This window comes from Parus major, chromosome 9, assembly GCF_001522545.3.
Source record: "Parus major isolate Abel chromosome 9, Parus_major1.1, whole genome shotgun sequence".
In the NCBI taxonomy this organism is placed as follows: Eukaryota; Metazoa; Chordata; class Aves; order Passeriformes; family Paridae; genus Parus; species Parus major.
In genome coordinates, this window is record NC_031778.1 from 903,066 (window position 1) to 920,971 (window position 17,906).

Sequence of the window (17,906 nt, forward strand, 5' to 3'; positions counted from 1 at the left end):
GAATCTGATAAAATAGAGCTGCCTGGATTTGCCTCATTCTGTTCTTTTGGAGTTTTCAAAAGGTAAGAGGAAAGGCCCTGTTTGTTCCTGCAGCAGGGGAATCCCAGAGGGAATGGGCTGTTGAAACCATGTAAACTATGAACCTGCAAGCAGGAAGGCTTGTTTTCTTAAACATTGTAGTGGTAATGCATGAGATACTGCAGCACTCCAAAAAAGTGTTCTGCTGCAGGAAGATGACAACAAGATCTATGGGGAGACTGAAACACCATTTCCCTGCATTCTAGAAAAATGTCTAAAATGTCTAGAAAATGAGCCATAGAGTATTTGACAAGTCATGCAGATTAATTTGGAAGTTGAATTCTTTCCCAAACGAATAATTTTATTGTTGATCAGTAAACTTTGCAGACATATTTTAATTTATCTCAGTGTATCTTTGTGCCCTAGATGAGGCATAACTTCATCTTGTTCCTGATACCAATTAATGAATTGCTGACTCTGAGGCAGTGGCTCACTAGAAACTGGTTAGCTGCACAAGCACAGCTCACAGGACAATATGTGCCTTGAAAGTCAGACAATAACTCCTTCACTAAGAGATGATAACACCTCCACAGCCCCTGTCCCTGCCATGTGCCACTGATTAGTGGTACTTAAATTTTTACACCTCTTTTTGCTAGGGAAAAAAAAACAAGTCCAAAAGATGAGATGAAAAACAACAAGGATTTAGCCCAAAGGACACAATCCTTCTGCTTTTACAATAGGCCTGTAAAGTATTGTCTTGCTGGGGTTTTTCATAAAAATGGCGTTTTCCGATCTACTGTAGATTTTAATTGCTCTGAGAACAAATGTGGTGTGCCAGATTGTAGACAGAGTATTTCATCAAAGTGCAACCAAGCCCTATAGCACAGCATATGGATAGTCATTACCTTTGGAGGCTCACAGCCACCTGTGGCCACCTGCTTCCTCTCAGCAATATGCCACAGTACCTGGGGCTGCTAGTTGTGCCTTCAAAATAATTTATTTATGTTTTGTTAGGCTCTTCTCCTAATTCTGTTAACACAGTTAGGGCAATTAAGTGGAAGAAACAGCAAATGATTCATTAATAATGCCAGATACACGGAGGTCTGTAAACAGGATCGATTGCATATTTAACTGATGCAAATCCGTGGAGTTAAATTCATCTCTGCTAAAGTTACCTCCCAGTTTCTTTTATCTCTGCTTAATACATTAACAAGATTTATTTTTTGTTTCCCTTTATGAACAGAATACCTTTGAGAAGAGCAGCTATCCTCCAAGCTAGTGACTTTCTTGCCTGGGTAGCAGTCCTGCCACAGAAGTGTAGGGCATGAGATTGAGCACTGCAAGTAACTTATGGCACCTTCACTGCTCGACTTGCACTCGAGCATGATCTTTTTCCTCTCTGTGCAAGAGAGACAAACTTTCCCTTCCATGGGCTGACAGACCCTGAACATTGTTCACTTCCTTCTAACATGAAGGCTCCTGTTAACTGCTGCTGCTCCTTCAGCACTAGATGTTCTGGCTCTGAGTGTTAAATTATCTGTGGGTAATGACAGATGATTCTCATGTGTTTGGCAGAGCAGTTTGGAATCCAAATTTCATTTTCAGTCCGATCAGGGAAGTTTCAGGTGCTGGAGTCATAGGTAGCCAAGTAGTTAGGTCTGAAGACATCTTTCAAATAGACAAGAGGCATTTTCTAACCACAGAACTGTGAGCTTCCCTTCATTCTTGCTTCAGAGATGGGAAGGATGCTGCAGCTTCTGCAGACTCCTGTGCTGTTGGTGATGGGGATGGAGCCCCAAGATCCTGCCTGTTCACACCAGCTGCTGTGCCATGGTGTGTGAAATCCTGCTGCAGACATCTCTGTGTTTTCTCAAACAGAGACAGGCAGGATGCTTAAACTCCTTGACCTGCAGCGTCTGTCTCTGCAAGTATACTGCCTTACATGATCCAGATTCTGCATTTTGCCAGTTTTCTCCCTAAGTCAACATTACTGTATCTGGATCTCACACTGATGGGTGCTCAGCTGCTGGGATTAAGCTTTTTAACTTATCCCTGGAGCACGAGTCAGACTGGGGACACCAAATGGCAGTTCCTCCTCTGGCACTGTCATTCCACTCAGTGTGGTAGACCAGGCAATCCTGGGAATCATCTGAGATCCACCAGCATCTCCTCCCTGCATTGGCTGCCTCCCTGCCTTTTCCTTTCTCCATCTTCCTCGTGGAATGTGCACAGACAAGAGTTGTCAGGCTGTCACTGAGCTGTCAGTGCCTGCCCCAGCAGCCTCCCAGGGTCAGTGTGGGGTTCAGGGACACTGGCCACTCTCCTGTCCCAGGGCAGCCTCTCCAGGGACCCCTCCAGCCCCCCAGCAGCTCTGGGCTGTGAGCTCTGCAGCATCTCTGCTGTGGGAGCTGATTTCCAGTCCCCCCAGCCTCAGAGGTGGACACTGGACCCATGCTGCAGCCACCTCTGGTTCTTTTGCTCCTGGCCAGACACTCTGGAAGGGCCCTAGACCTGGTTCATTGCTGCTGTGTCCAGGGCTGAGGATTGAGAGGAAAGATGTTTACTAATGTATTTACAGATAATTGGATGGGTGAAAGTACAGGTGCTAATGTCTTTAAAATGGATCTTAATCCATAATCTTAATGTTTTTACTAACTTTGGCTGGCAGGTTTGTTGCAGAGCCCAGACAGCCTGGCTCTTGAGATAGACAAAGGTCTGCACAAGGCTGAGCTCCTGAACTTTGGGGTAAAACAGTGGGTTCAGGGGGGAATACGTGGCAGGAGGTTCAGGAAGGCTGTACCTTCCTGGTACCTCAGCCTGTGGGGAAAGGCAGGGGGCAACAAGAGGCTGAAGTTTAGGATAAAAAGTGCCCTCCATAACCCCGAGAGAGAAAACCCCATGGGTGTGTGCCCCATTGAACTCTTTCCCTTTATTCAAATAAAGTTAAAGGACTCCACTGTCTCCTTTTTGGACATGAACCTCTGGCTCCTATGGATTTTCCTGACATGCTCATCAGTAGCAGGTTTGTCCCCTGCCATCAGGACAGGCTGTGGCTTGTTGGCAAAGCCCTGTTGCTTTTTTTGTTACTGTGTTCCCCAGAACTGTAAAGCACTCATGAAAGGAAAAGAGGCTATTGTGTGAAGTGTGTCCTTTCCCTTTGCTTTATTTTCTTTTCTCCAAGCACCTACCATCTTCATCTTTAGAAAATTGCCTACTTATCTCCCAAACATAGTTGCATTCTTTGCTGGCAGTCCCTCTTCAGGAACTTATTCTGTATGAAAATTACCCTGTACTGGGAATAATTTGCCTTTAACTGTCTTCTTCTTACATTTAAATTGTTTTCTTGTGGGCTTCCCCCCCTCCCCAGCTCTTAAAACAATGAGGCTGGAAAGTGCTGACACCCAATAGCTCTGACAAACTGAGTGTCAGCCTGACATGCTCAAAACCATCTGCTTCTTGGATGGATAATTCTGGCCAGGGTTACTTGCAGCTGCAACAGATCTGCAGCCCTGGATTCTGCTGTGGAAATCAAGGGTGTGATGACAAGCCCAGCAGGGAGTTTAAATTCATGTGCAATACAACAGTACCTTTTTGAGGACAGGACCAAAATGGTCAGCCTGGTTGGAGAGGCTCAAACTGGAGTTTAGGTTTTTGTGACCTCAGTTATTTTTTCCTGGTGGAGTACTGCTTTATTTCATTTAATGCCAATCAGAATAGGTTAATTTGTGGTGTTAAAAATCAAAGGCATTGGAGTAGGCTACAGTACTTTTGAGAGGAATGACAGATTTGTCTGTACAAACGAGCTGTGGGTCTGCTGGTAGATAAAACTAGCACTGAGAGATTAAAGAAACAATGGGAAATATTCCACTGACTGATGGATGGGAAAAAAAAAGATATTTGCCTTTACAAACAAACTGTAGGTTTGCTGATAAATGAAATTAGATATTGAAAGATGAAAGAAACAATGGGGGAAAACCATAAATTCCATAACAATTAAAAATGAAGAGGGAGGGTTGTACATGAGAGGGGAATCTTAGGTATCAGGTGTTATGGGAAGTCTGTAATTCTCAAGTACCTCAGACAATGGGGAAAGAGAGAGGGACATGGAGCTGGGAAATTGGGATAAAAAAGGAGATGGCACCCTCCAAAAATTTGAGAGATCCCAGGAGAATGCCCCATGGCCTTTATTTGAATAAAGTAAAAGGACTCCTCTGTCTCCTTTTTGGACATAAGCCTCTGGTGTTTGTGGATTAATTTTCCTGACACTTTTGTTTCCAAAACAATTGCTCTTATGAAGACCAAACCTTCAGGGAGCTGTCTGTTACAGGATTTTGTGCCTTTCCTAATGCAGCTTTTATTGGAGAGAGCCCTCCATGAGGAGCAGTGAGCTGTGGGTGCCATGGCTGTCACAGAGAGATGGGGCTGAAGCCTCTGCAGTCAGCCTGAACACACAGGTTTCCTTGTGTCACACTCTGACACATAACCAGAGGTGTGCAACCTCACTCTCTTGCTTGCAACACTTTAGACAGGGTTATAGAAAACCAGGGGGGAACTCCTAGGACATCCATCACAGAATAAAAATCCATCTTCCCAGAGACCTTGTCCTGCTTTGGAGGAAATGCAGCAAAAGGCTCAGGCAAGCAGAGAGAGAAATCTGGGAGGAAATGTGGTAATAGTTAAGAATTATGTATTCATACACTATGTTGGGTATGTATACAGTGAATAGTTAAGGAGCAGCTATTAATTTTGTCCTGCTCCCTAAACCTACCATCAGTTACTGCTTTGAAGATATGGGCTCTGTAATGCTTGAAACTCCAATGTATGACTGCTTTCTAAACACAAATGCTTGTCCTAATAGCTTTTAAGTTGATGTTTCATCATTTCTATAATGTGGACACTGAGAGCAGAAAAAGTTCAAATTTGGATTCCCAGTTTGATTTGTCTTTGCCCCACTTGACTGAGTTACTTCATTTCCTTTCTCAGTTCAGCTTCCAGGTGGGAGTGTGAAAGGGCTGCTTAAAGCAGGCCCAAGAATCTGGATTAGGGCATCTGCTCCAAAATGTTTGAGATTATTTTCTCTTCTGAGTGTATCAGAAATGGGGGGTGCCAGAGGTTATTTTTTTAAGGGGATGCCATCTAATTCAAAGCAATGAAAGAGTGAAGTGGTGTGGGCTTGGATTGGGAGGCTAATCATTAGGGACCAGGAGCATCAGGCATGGGTAGGGGCTCTGTGCAGAGGGCAGAGCCTTATTATTCGTGTTGGCCAACAAGTACAGAAGGAAATCTGGTGCTTTTGGTCAGGAAAATGTAGGTTAAGTCTTTAAATCAAACTTTGAGTGTGTTTTGTCCAACAGCCAGGCAGTAGCACACTGTAATGTGTAACTGCAAGGTAGCTGCTGCTGCTCTGCTTCCATAACAGAGAGGATGAAAGAGCCAAGGGCAGTTCTGGAAGCATTTAGCTTCACTGGGCTATCAGTTAAACTCAAAGATTTGCATGCAAGTACAACACTGAGTGGAACTTCCACACCAGTGCAAAACCAGGATATCTAGCCATCTGTTTATTTAACATACAATGTGTTGTATTTTCTATGTAGGATGGAGTCACCAGATGGGTGCACCAGAATTTTTCGTGTTTCCTGAAGTTGGAACCATAGAAAGTTAATTTAAAACAGAAAAAAAGAAAAATATGAATGAAGGGTTGAAATATGGAAGTGCCAGAAGGAGGAGAAATCAGAATGGCAGGTGTAGATGGTCTGTGCAGTAGCAGGTTACCACAACGCTGGCACATCCACCTGCAGCTTTTCAGGACACCTGATCAGAAAAACAAGGGACAGCCAGCACAAGGAGCAGTCCACACATGGGCAAGACCAGGAAACACTCTTTCAGATACTGGGAGAAAGAGATAAAAGCTAGTAAATCCTACTGATGCAGAAAGGTGAGACAGGATGGGTAAACGTGCCTTGGTGTTGGTTGCCCCACCTGCACTCACAAATTGAAATGCTTGGGACAAAATTGCTGGATTAGCAACTAGCTGGATTATTTTGTTTTAAAATAAAATAGTTCATAAATTATAAATCAAAGAAAAATCCATTATTTTAAATCAAAGAAGTTCATGCACAGAACTTCAATATTCCAACATTATATCCTGAGAAGTTTGTTGATAGTGAAAAACTCGTTAGGGAAAGCACTCTTCTGAAATTAGGAGGAAAGTGCTAATACTCTCTTGTCTTTTCTGGCTGCTCAGTGGTGTTTGAACATATAAAAAACCATGCCCAGTGTGCTGATGAGCTCTGCCTTGCACAGGGAGTTACAGCAGCTGCTTTAGGAATGCTGAGGAGGGCCAGGAACAGGCAGAAGCTTACGACCATTTTCAGCAGATATAATATAGACAAATTACACAAGGAAATATGTGCTTGAATAAGTTTGTAGTCCTTATTTGAGTCCAGAAAGAAGGCTTTTGAATGCTTTCTATATTTCTGTGATGGCACTGTGGCTAGGACACTGCCAAAGCTCGGGAGCAGAGCTCCCACCGTGGTTTGCTGGGAACAATTTAGGAAAGATCCTTCCTGCAGCTTCTGGTCTCAGCAGATCAGGCTGTTACCTGAGAACAAGAGGGAAATTAAAGAACCCTGAAGTATTTTTTTCTTTCTTTCCTTCTCTGCAGCCAAGGTCAGGTAACTTGCTGCCTCCAATAAAGGGAGAGAAAATTGGTCACTGGTGGCACTCGCTGGCATCCTGCTCAAACCCTGTGTAAATGTCAGGCTTCAGAAACTGAATTATCTGTAGGTAATCTCTGCTCTGGGGTCTCTGCCCATATGAATTATGAAAAGGAACACTAAAATATATGGAGGACTTGACAATTTCTGTGCTCTGTTGTCAGACGTTGGCCTATGTGCTTTTTTAAGGTGGTGATGTAAGAATATTTCTTCAAAGCTTGTAAGCAAAATGCAAGGAATTGTTAATTGCAGTGTTTTGATCTCGTTGTTGCTGTTTGAATTGAAAGAAAGAGTGGTCTGGGGGGTCATGTCTGTCTCTCTGCCCTCTAACCAGTGTCTCTTAGTTTTCTCTTTTCTTATTCTTTTCTTTTCCCCTGAAGGTTTTAGACATTTCAGAAGCAGGGTAATGTCACAGTGGGGTAGCTAGAGGTTGTAGTCTTAATTAATTCTCCCCCATGATGAGCTGAAATGTCTCAAAAAAAAGTGTAACTGCCTTTGAGGTGGGGAGAAGTTTGAGGGAAAGGACAATCACCAAAAATTTGAATTGCTGCTTGCAGAAGCCTGCCTTTGTTTTGTCTGCTTTGGAAGTCCAGGCAAATGTGGTTGAAATTGGATGTCTTACCCAGGTGGGATGAATCTAGTCATCCTTGTGTTTCTGAGACAAGGACTCATTCATCATTTGCCTCCAAGGATCTTGAATTTTGTGCAGTCTCACTGGACATAAGAAAGGACTGTTCTTATGGCCACAAAACCATTAGGAGCAAAACTGTACCAAATGTTGAATGTATTTCTATCTCCTATTTCTGGATCATACAGTTTTCAGTCATGCATTCTTCAGTATGTTTCCTCAGTGAGAATATTCTGGTATAGAGACATTTATATTAAACCTTTGTCCCAGATTTTCCTTTTTTTTTTTTTTTTTTAATGCCTTCTCTGTGATGAAAAGAAAATTCCTTCTTCTGTCAAGGCTAGGCTTTTATAAGCATGACTGAGCTGTTTTAGATAAAATCTTTCAGCAAAAGTACTTGCCTTTGGGAAGGCCAACCTCGGACACTTCCTGTGTGGTGAGTCTGGGAATGGGCTTTGGTGGAATTTGGTGTTCACAGGGAAAACACTCATGAGAATCACTCATCCTACACAGGGATGTGCTGGTTTGTGCTTCAAAAATGTGCAACTGCTCAAGCTGAAGTCCTTTACTTGAATGTAGCTGGCTTGTGTAGGAATAGGTGTGTCTCCTGAGGAGCTCTGCTCCTCCTGAGGGCTGGGAGTCCCTGCTGCAGGGAAGGGTGACCTTGTGCACCTCCTTGGGAAGCCAGGAGAGCTGCCACAGGCTGGCCTGTCCTGCCTGCAGCCCCCAGGGCTGCCACACTGCTTGTTGGTCTGTGTCCCCAGCACTGCCTTGCTGATCTTCCCATTCCTTGTCCATCTGTGGAGTTTCCAGAGCCTGGCCAGGATCCTCACACCTGGTGTAGCAGCTCTTGCTACAGCGTTTCTGGAACATGCTAACAGAAACTCTGCTGTGTCCCTTTATTTTCTTTTGTATGGATGAGTTATCAGTATTCTGCACAGCAGAGGCCTCCAAGCCTGGCTGCTTCCCTTGGGCACTGCTGGGGCCTCACAAACAGCAGCACAGGCAGCAGTGGCCCTGGGAAACAAAAGCCCTGGGAGCTGAACCTTGGGCACAGAGGTGCTCTGCTGGAGGTAAAGTCATGGGGATGTCTGCCCCAGGTGAGGATTCAGTCTCTAGTACCTAACAGTTCAGTAAGTTCCTGGTGTACATGGTCAAGTGAACTGATGGAGGAGAAACCAAGCTGGATTGGGGTGTGGTGACTTTCATGGGGTTTTGTTTCATTTTTAATCTTGCCTATTGGGTTTCTTCCCATTCCTGTTGGAGGCACATAAAACAGCACTGGTTCATGTGGAGGAGCTGTAACTTTGGGAACAGGTCAGACTGCTGAATTTCCCAGTCTCAGTTGTTATTTAGGAGGAACACCTCAGCTCTGAACTCCACTGCAGACACAACAGCACGTCTCAGTTGGCAACTTGGCATCATTAACCATAAAGTATAATGCTGGGCTTGGTGTGACAGTTTTAATCAACTTCTCCCTCAAGGTCACCCTTGGCTGCTGAGTTATGGGAGTCCCAAAAACTGTTGTGATTTATTTTGATGAAGATATGTCAGTCCATGTTTTCTGACAGTTTGGCTGTTCTGTGATGTGTAACTACATCGCTTCTAGTACTGAAAATACGCTCAGGACAAATACTTGTGGATGGACAGCTCAAATAACAGCAATCCATCTTAGCAAATGGCATTAGTTCTCTTATTGCTTCTTTCAGCTGACTTGTCCCTTCATAAAAGGAGAGGCTCATTACTCCCACAGGAGGTTCAGAAAAACCACTTTTCTCAGAAAACCCGTTAGCTTTCTGGTATAGCACTTTGATGGTTTGGGAAGTGACAAAGGGATTTGTAAGGATTTTTGGGCAGTTTGAGTCAGAATGAGGAGGAGGAGCTGAGTTCCTGACCTTGCTCTAGCCACTCAGCCTAAGTGCTACAACATTCAAACCCATTTTTATCTGCTCATTTCCCTTGTGTTCCCATTTCCATATGCACATAAGGCAGGGATCAGGAGGATGCTTCACAAGGTCAGTGTGACTGCCTTAGGAGTGGTACATGGCTCATATCAAAATGATTACTAAGTGGCTGCTGTGGTGACAACCTATGGAGAGCTAAATGTGGGTTATAACTGTGGGATAAGGATGAAACTGAAGTTTTTACCCATTTTAATGTAGCTGAATTGTTGTGTCAGTTTGGATACCCAGCATGCTTGATGATGGTGGGTGACCTGGGAATTCTGGAGCTAATCTCTGCAGAGAGGACTGGACTGCCCACAGCCAGGGTGACTGACTGACCTCCCAGCCAGCCTTCAGCAGAGCAACACACAGGAGCTCTGCAGACAGGGAAAACTCTCCCAGAGCCTTCCTGCTCTGCACAAACTGGTACCTGCTGCTGGCATGTGCTGGTTAACTTCCTGGGCAGAAAATCCAGGAGCTCTTGAAGGTTCTCCCTCTTGGCATCTGCTGTAGGCAGAAGTGTTGACCAAACTGTACAGAGGTAAATTTAAATATTCAGACAAAACTGCTCAGTAGGAGTGCTCTTGTAGAACAGTCTTTGTTCATGCTCAAGATAGTTATGGGATGGTTTGTACATAATTAAAGAGTAGATATGGATTATGCCTAAGCTGCAGTGACATGGGTGTGCCAGTGGGATGTAAGAATTCCCCAGAATGGTTCAGGGAGCCTTATCTCACCTGGCTGAAGGCATCTTTGCAGGGATACTTCCAGTGGAGGCACCCATTAGTACCTGGACAGCAACTGACCATCCCATTCAAGAGGTTTCAATCTCTAAAGAAGCATAATCCAATGCAAACCATACCAATCAATTAACTATTTCAGCAAGAACTATTTCAGCAGCAGCATCCATTCAGCACAAGCAGGATGCTTCCACTGAGTTGTTGCCAGTGTCATCCCTTCACTGACTCTTCTTCAAAGAGCTGGGAGAAAGTCTTGATATGCTAGTGAGCAATGTTAATAAATGGTAGTAAATTGTGAAAAGTGTTAAGTGTCAAGTTTCCCAAAACCAAAGTCCATGTTGGCTGGCACATCCTTTTGGCCAGGATTATTTCCAGTAGTGTGGGCACTGGGGACTGGAAGTTGCAAGGGGCAGAAAGTCTGGCAAAGATGCAAGTGCTGCTATGGCTACACCTGGAAAACATCTGAAAAACACATGAGCTCTGCACTGCAAACTACCCAGCTAACTGGGTTGGTACTGGGTACAAAGCCTGAATCATGGTTTAAAAAAGAATTGGAATGTATGCTCTGCACTGCTATTCCTTACAATAAGCCCTTAATTTATAAAACAATTTCAGCTAGTGATACCTGGCTGATTCAGATGGTGCTTCAGGATCTGAATGAAGTCAACAGCTTGTCTGTGCCTGTTTGTTAGTGGATGAGTGGAGGCTATTTGCTGTAAGGAGTTGAGATTGAAAGAAAAGAGGTGATGCAGGCAGACTGCCATCTTTCTCCAATTATCTATATTCTCTAAAGCTAAAAATATGTGTTGTTGCTTTCAGTTCTAATATTCTTTACATTCAATGCTTCATGACCCAGCCAGACAAAGTGCTACTTTATTGAAAGTAGGCAAAGCCCACTTCAGATAAAGTGCAGCTTAAAAAAGATTGCCTCTGCCTTAGCATTGGCCATCATGTCTCCCACATTTACCAAAATTCTTCACATTAGAAGATTAAAACTTAAGCAGAGGGTGACCTTTTATAGACGTGTTTCTGCTTATTACTCCCACAGAGCTCATCATTCCAAGAGCTTTTCTGTTGATTGCCATGGCCACTCTGAAAGGGTCTTCTGGGGCTCTGCTTCTCTGCCTGGGCCCTCCAATGAAGGTATTTCATCTTTTTCTGAACTCCTACAGGCAAATAAAGAAGCAGTAGAATTCTTACATTTAAGTAACAGGTGTGGGCCAAACAGTCTAACTTTTACAGACAAAATTACTGCCTTTATATGGAAAGGAATTTAATTTTTTAAGTGTTTTTCCCAGGCTGGTTTACAGACTGCAATGTTGAGAAGAGTTTGATGCTGGTTCTGCAAAGTGCATTGGAAAGAGCAACCTCACCTTTGTTTCTGTGTGGCTGGACCAAAGTGTTTGGAAAAAAGCTGAGCATGCTCCCAAGAATGGTCTTTTCTCTTTTCTGGGTGCTCCTCCCTGCTCTGTTCAGCTGGACAGAGTCCCTTTCTCAACAGGCAGTGGCTGCTGTGTGGTCCTGGCTGTCCCAGCCATCGCTGTGCTGTCTGCTGCTCTCTTCAGAGCTTTGGTGGTTGTTGGAGCTGTGGAGGTTGGTTTTAGGCTGCTGCCCCTGGGGACAAGCAGCTGGTGCAGGGTATGGCATTTTCTGCTTGTCTGCAGAAGTGGTAGCTCACACCTAGCCCGCTGCTCGTGGGTACAAACGTGTACAGAGGTCTCTTGGCAACCCAAAAACGAGCACTTCTAACACTTCCTTTCCTGAATAGTCTTTCTCTAGGCAATATTTTATTGTCCAACTTTTAATAAAGTCTTGTGAAGTAGCAGTAAAGCAGACTATGAAGGTATTACCTTCACCAGGATATCAAATATGTAAGAGGCAAATTGCAGCTAGCCCAATACTTCAGTTTGACAGTTAAGCTATATTGTAACAATACGTGCATGTGGACCATTCACAGATGGTATTGTAGCTGTAAATTAAACTACATTAAATCTTCAAGCATCCAGTGGGAGATTTTTCCTATCTCCTCTCTCCTCAATATCCAGAGGAGTTTGGTCCAATTAATTTTTCCAGCATAAGAATTATGAAGGATCCTACTACTGCTTTTTAAATAGATTTCACTAGGGGTTAGAGCTTCAGGATACAGTGTCCTGAAGAATCCCTCTGGCAATATCTGAGGAGAAACATCAGTGTCACGTTCTTTCTATTTTTAATGCACTTCACTATGGAAACAGTTCTATGCTTCTCTGCTGTCTGTCCATCTCCCTAGTAATTTTGAACTGTTGGATGACATAAATCAAATGTGACAGAGGTAGAGGTCTTAAAAGATAATTAGCTTCCTGCAAGCTTTTGTGCAAATTACTGTCTGGATAGCGATGAAATTCTACTTTATGCCTTTATAAACTTAGTCTGCAGTGTATGTTGAACCTTTACTGGAGAATTTAATGAATTTACAAAAAAAGGAATTTATGTTCCATACTCTAAATGTGGGTAATGCTGGAGCTGGAGCAGGTAAAGCTGTTTCTGTAATTTCCAACACTTGCTGAGCCGTGTGCTTGTGCTGAAGGAACTTGGACCTGGGCAGAAAAACCACAGTGACTTTGCTCTTGGTCAGTGCTAAAAGTCATTGACTGAGCTTTGTGTTTAAGGGATTAATTTTGATTCAAGCTGCTCTAGCTAAACCTGTGCTCTGCAGAGCCTGATCTCGGGGTGGCCATCCTTCCAGGCCAGGAGTTCTGCTGGTCTGGGGCAGTGAGGCCAATTCTGTGTATTTTGTAGCTGTATTTAGGGGTGTAAGCTTGTGCACCACTGCAGTGCTGCTGGATCCCTGTGCTCACATCCCTTTGTATTCCCTGATGTACCTCTTGCCCACTGCTTGTTTTGGACCCTGTCTGAGGCAGAACAAACTGATTCTGGGGCTTTTTAAACTCAAGGTCCCTGTTCACCCAGCCACAGTTCTGACCTTCACCACAGAGAGTGGATTTCCTGCCCAGTTTCTCCTCCAGACTGTGGCTCCATCCAAGAGTAAACTGAGGAATGGCCTCCTGGCTTTCTAATGCTGTCATTTTGATGAGATTTTAGTGATTTATTAGCCATTTAACCCATTTATAAAATACTGTGTAGCCCCAGGTTTGCAACGAAGTCTTAAATTATCTACTTTTCCAAGCACCTCCTGGATTTGCAGTTTCTGTGAATGCTTTGCCTTTCTTTTGTACACACCTGAGTAGGCACATAAAAAAATCCAGTTGTCATATTCACCTTGTCTTGAATAAGCACAAGAATAAAGGAATGCTCACTGATGAGAAGGAACATGCTCAAAAAGAGTTTGAGAAACAGTTTTCATGAGAGATAAGTGGTGTGGAGCATTTTCACTCCTAGGAAATCATTAAGGCAAAGTGTGGCAGGGGCTCAATGTTGTAAAAACCAATAGCAGCAGAATAATGTAACATTTCTAGCTGCAGCAGGCAAATCAAAGTGCAGAGAATGCCAGCACAGAACTGGCACAACCTTTGTGAAGAGGTCATTGAGCAGTTTAAGGTGGTTAATTTAGGTTTTGTGCTTATAAATGGAAATTGGCATGAAATAAAAGGTAAAAATTATTTGTTTGACATGATAAGATGAGAAGGATCATGTTCCCTACATGTTCCAGCTACTTTTTCTCCTCTGTTTCTCATTTCCAGCTAGAATGCCATCCCAGCAGTGTGATGGACAAGAACTGGAAGGAGTGAGACACTTTTATGGCATAAAAGATTATAAAGATAAAGATAATGCTTAGCTTTGTGCCACAGGGGCAGCATTTTGCCAGTATGGTGTAAGTGTCTGTGGAGTTCAGAGCTTCTCTTGCCATCTTCATGCCTGCTCTTCCAGGCTGTCTCAAACTGACAAGGTTTATTTGCTTTTTCTTTGCTCTGAAAATAGCTCTCAATGGGTTCTGTGGGGAGGGGGAAGAGAGATGGTTCTCTGCTGGTCTCCTCCAGCACTATTAAAAAATGTTAAATCACTCTGTGATGTGAGCAGAACTGGATCCAATATCAGAAGGTGTGGCAGAGATGGCTCAGGGTGTGAAATTAATTATCCTTTAATTCATAAGACTGGCTTTGGTAACCTTTTGATCTTTGTGCTCTCACTTCCCCTGAAAATACGTGTCTCAGAAATTCCAGCATAGGCCTTGCTATGGGAAAATGGAACAGCAGTGCATATATGAACATAAATAACATAGCAAGGGAGAAAAGTTATCTGTCTTTTGACTGAAGGTAGAGTTCTAAACAATCAAGAAAAAATTCAGTCAGCTGCCTCCAAATACAAAAATATTTGGAAAGATGGGAAGAAAGGCCTTAGACTCCTGTTGGAATATGTTGGAATATGGTGGGATATGCTGGAATATGTTGGAATATGTTGGAATATGCTGGAATATGTTGGAATATGTTGGAATATGTTGGAATATGCTGGAATATGTTGGAACATGTTGGAACATGCTGGAATATGTTGGAACATGCTGGAACATGCTGGAATATGTTGGAATATGTTGGAATATGTTGAAATATGCTGGAATATGCTGGAATATGCTGGAATATGCTGGAATNCAAAAATATTTGGAAAGATGGGAAGAAAGGCCTTAGACTCCTGTTGGAATATGTTGGAACATGCTGGAATATGCTGGAATATGCTGGAATATGCTGGAATATGCTGGAATATGCTGGAATATGGTGGAATATGCTGGAATATGCTGGAATATGTTGGAATATGCTGGAATATGTTGGAATATGTTGGAATATGCTGGAATATGTTGGAATATGCTGGAATATGTTGGAATATGCTGGAATATGTTGGAATATGCTGGAATATGTTGGAATATGTTGGAATATGGCTGCTCAAGTGGTGTCTGCAGTGTCCACCAGAGTTTCTAAAGGCACCTGATGTCTAAAGGGGCTCCACATCTATGAGGATGTGGACACCTCTCCAAGGTCTGCTTTCAGAAACTAGCATGAAGAAATGTTGAAGATTCCTTCACCTAAAAAGGGCTTTTTGTGGGCTTTTGGTCTGTTTGCTTTTCTGGGTTGGATTAGGGTGCTGTTTTTTTTTCCTGAGATGTGGTTATTTGGGGTTTTTTGGTTGGTTTGGTTTGGTTTACGGGGTTTTTTTGTTAGTTTTCTTTAATCTTCCTGCCTTCTAAACCAAACCATCTGGGACTTCAAGCAGTGTTGTTTGACTCTTCTGGTGGGATCGTTTTAGTTGTCACTAGAAGGTGTTTATGGACCTGTGTCACCTGTCCCTGGTGAGTTTATCTCAGCCATGTTTGTAACATTCAAAGTCATGCCTAAGGGTGAGCATAGAACTTCATAAGTTCTCTGCTTTATGTTAAAGTATTTTAGGAGTAAACATAATGTGAATGCTTTGAAAATTGGGTAAATTAATTTATTTTAAAGTTCCAGGGAGGACCCAGGCCTTGATCCTGCAAAGAAATTCCCCCCTGAAGAGCTGGAGGCAGCATTGGGACCTGGGCTTTTATAAAACTCGTGTTTGGGAAGTTGCCTTCAAAAAAACTCAGTGTAGATTGGGTAATCTTTAAAATAATAATTGAATATTATTTTTGAATATTAATTTCTGTGGCTCACTGCAATTATGTTAATTATGGGGAGCTCATTAGGCACTAATGTAAATATTAGAACCCCTTCTGTAACATTCACTGTAATTTAATGCTAATTCACAGAACCATTATTGAACTGTTAATAGCCAGGGATGGAATCCATTCAAGTACATAACACCTCACACAATCAGCAAAGCCTTGCAGCTGGGGAGAACGTGAGTTACAGTCCACACACACTTTGAACATTCAGTCATGAGCTGTTGGCAGCTTTCCCATCACAAATTAGAGGAGACTCAGAGCAAATTGTCACAGGGTTCTTGGTGTATTGGCTGACCTGGCCTTGCCAGTCCTCATGACCACCATGAACTCTGGTTCTGTGCCTAAATCACTGCATAACTTTGTACCTCACGTCATCTGTTTGGAAACACAGATGATTACATCTCCTACATAATTCTAAAATCCAGCAGGCTAGCAAAGGCAGTTTCCCAGTCTTGTGTTTATTTTGTATCCATGCACTTTAGATTTCCTTGGCACAGGGGTTGCTAATAGCTCTGTTCACATACACAGCTTGCAGTTGTCTGATTCAGCCCCTGGTCTTTTGATAACGCTGGTGCAAGAGGGGATGACCTAGCTGTTTTCCATGAAATATTCACATCTGTTATTTTGTTAGTCAAGGGGGCAAAAAGGTAGAAATTTAGTCAGTCTGAAATAACTGGGTGAGGGACAATAAATTTCAGGCTTTGGAAAATGATCTATTTTAAATAGAGCTTTATATTCTGAAGTGACAAAAGCAACCCAAAATAAGTGCTGACACGAGATCTGGCTGGAATTCAGATTGCTGGTCTGAAGAAGTCCACATAGCTGCTGTCAAACCTCTGGAGGGGATTTAAAGATAAGAATCTTGGCCACCTGGGATGGTGCTGGTCCCTTGGCAGGCCTGGGGGGCCCCAAATCCACCCTTGGGGGGCTCTGGGTGCCCGTCCCCATCTGTGCCCTGTGGAGTTCACAGCTCTGCTGCTGCAGGGAGGCCTCTCACAGCCTTCCTGTGGCTCCTGCTTTTACAACCTGCTGCTGCATGTCTTTTTATTTTTGACATTTGGCTGAGGGAAGCAGAGGGACCAGAATTCACCTGCCTGAGAGTGTGGATTCACACCCCTGTGGTCCTGCAGGGTGCTGAGGCCACCACACCGCTGGTGGTTTGGGCAGCAGACATGCCCACATCCCCCTGCTGAAGGGTTTGGGAATGCTGGTCTAAATGAAGGACAGCAAATGCCTGGAAGGTTAGCAATGTGGGCTCCAGGAATCAGTTCAGGGTAATGTTTATATTCTCTGCAGTGATTTTGTTGAAATCGTTGTCATTGTTGTCGCCTCAGTCCCCAGAGACCCAGAGTTCCTCCACTCCCACCCAGGAGGAGCTGCCCACGAGGAGTGGAGCCTGTTTATAAGGGAGCAAGGAAAGCAGCACCTTTGCCATCCTCCAGAGGCAGCTGGGCTCCTCTGGGGGCTCCCAGAGCACAGAGGTTCAAACAGACTCAGAACTGAAGACAGAGAATATCAAATATGCTGATGCCAGCCAGCATTTCACTGGTGTGTGCACAGCTGGGCTGCAAGAACCTGCACACTGTCTCTGCCCAGGCTCTTTTGGGACTGTAGGTCTGTCCCTCACCTTTGGGATGATTCCTTTTCTGTGCTCAGATGCCTGAAGCTGAGGCACAGTTTAACTCTGAGAGACTTGAACTGGAGATTTTCTGCTTTAATGGGCTATATTGCTCTCAGCACTAACTTTTCTCCCTTCTAGAAACAACGTCACAGTAGGAGTCTTGCTGGTTCAATACACAGAGGATTAAAAGAATGGAATTCTGAAACCATTAAAAACAATTAATTTTTTAACATTTTCATTAAATGATCAATTTGGAATGACTATGTACCATCTTTAACAGCACCATCTGGTGGCTCTCAGGTAATGTTGACATTAGCCACGGCTAGAACTGTTTCTTACATTATTACAGTGTGAAATACTTGGTTTGTTATGGATGCCAGAGGAGGTGTGTGGATTCTGTATGGGTAAATATGGCAAAAATAAGTAGATTTGACAAAAGCATGTTGCTGAAATGTGTGGGGTAAAGTAGGGCAGAACTCCAGGGCTGTAAGTGCATAAATATTTGAGTACTAGGAGAGTGATATTTTCTCATTCCTCTAATATGTTTAAAGATGCCTACTTACCATACAAAATCTATTATTAAAGATTATTTTATATTTTCTTCTAATCTTCTT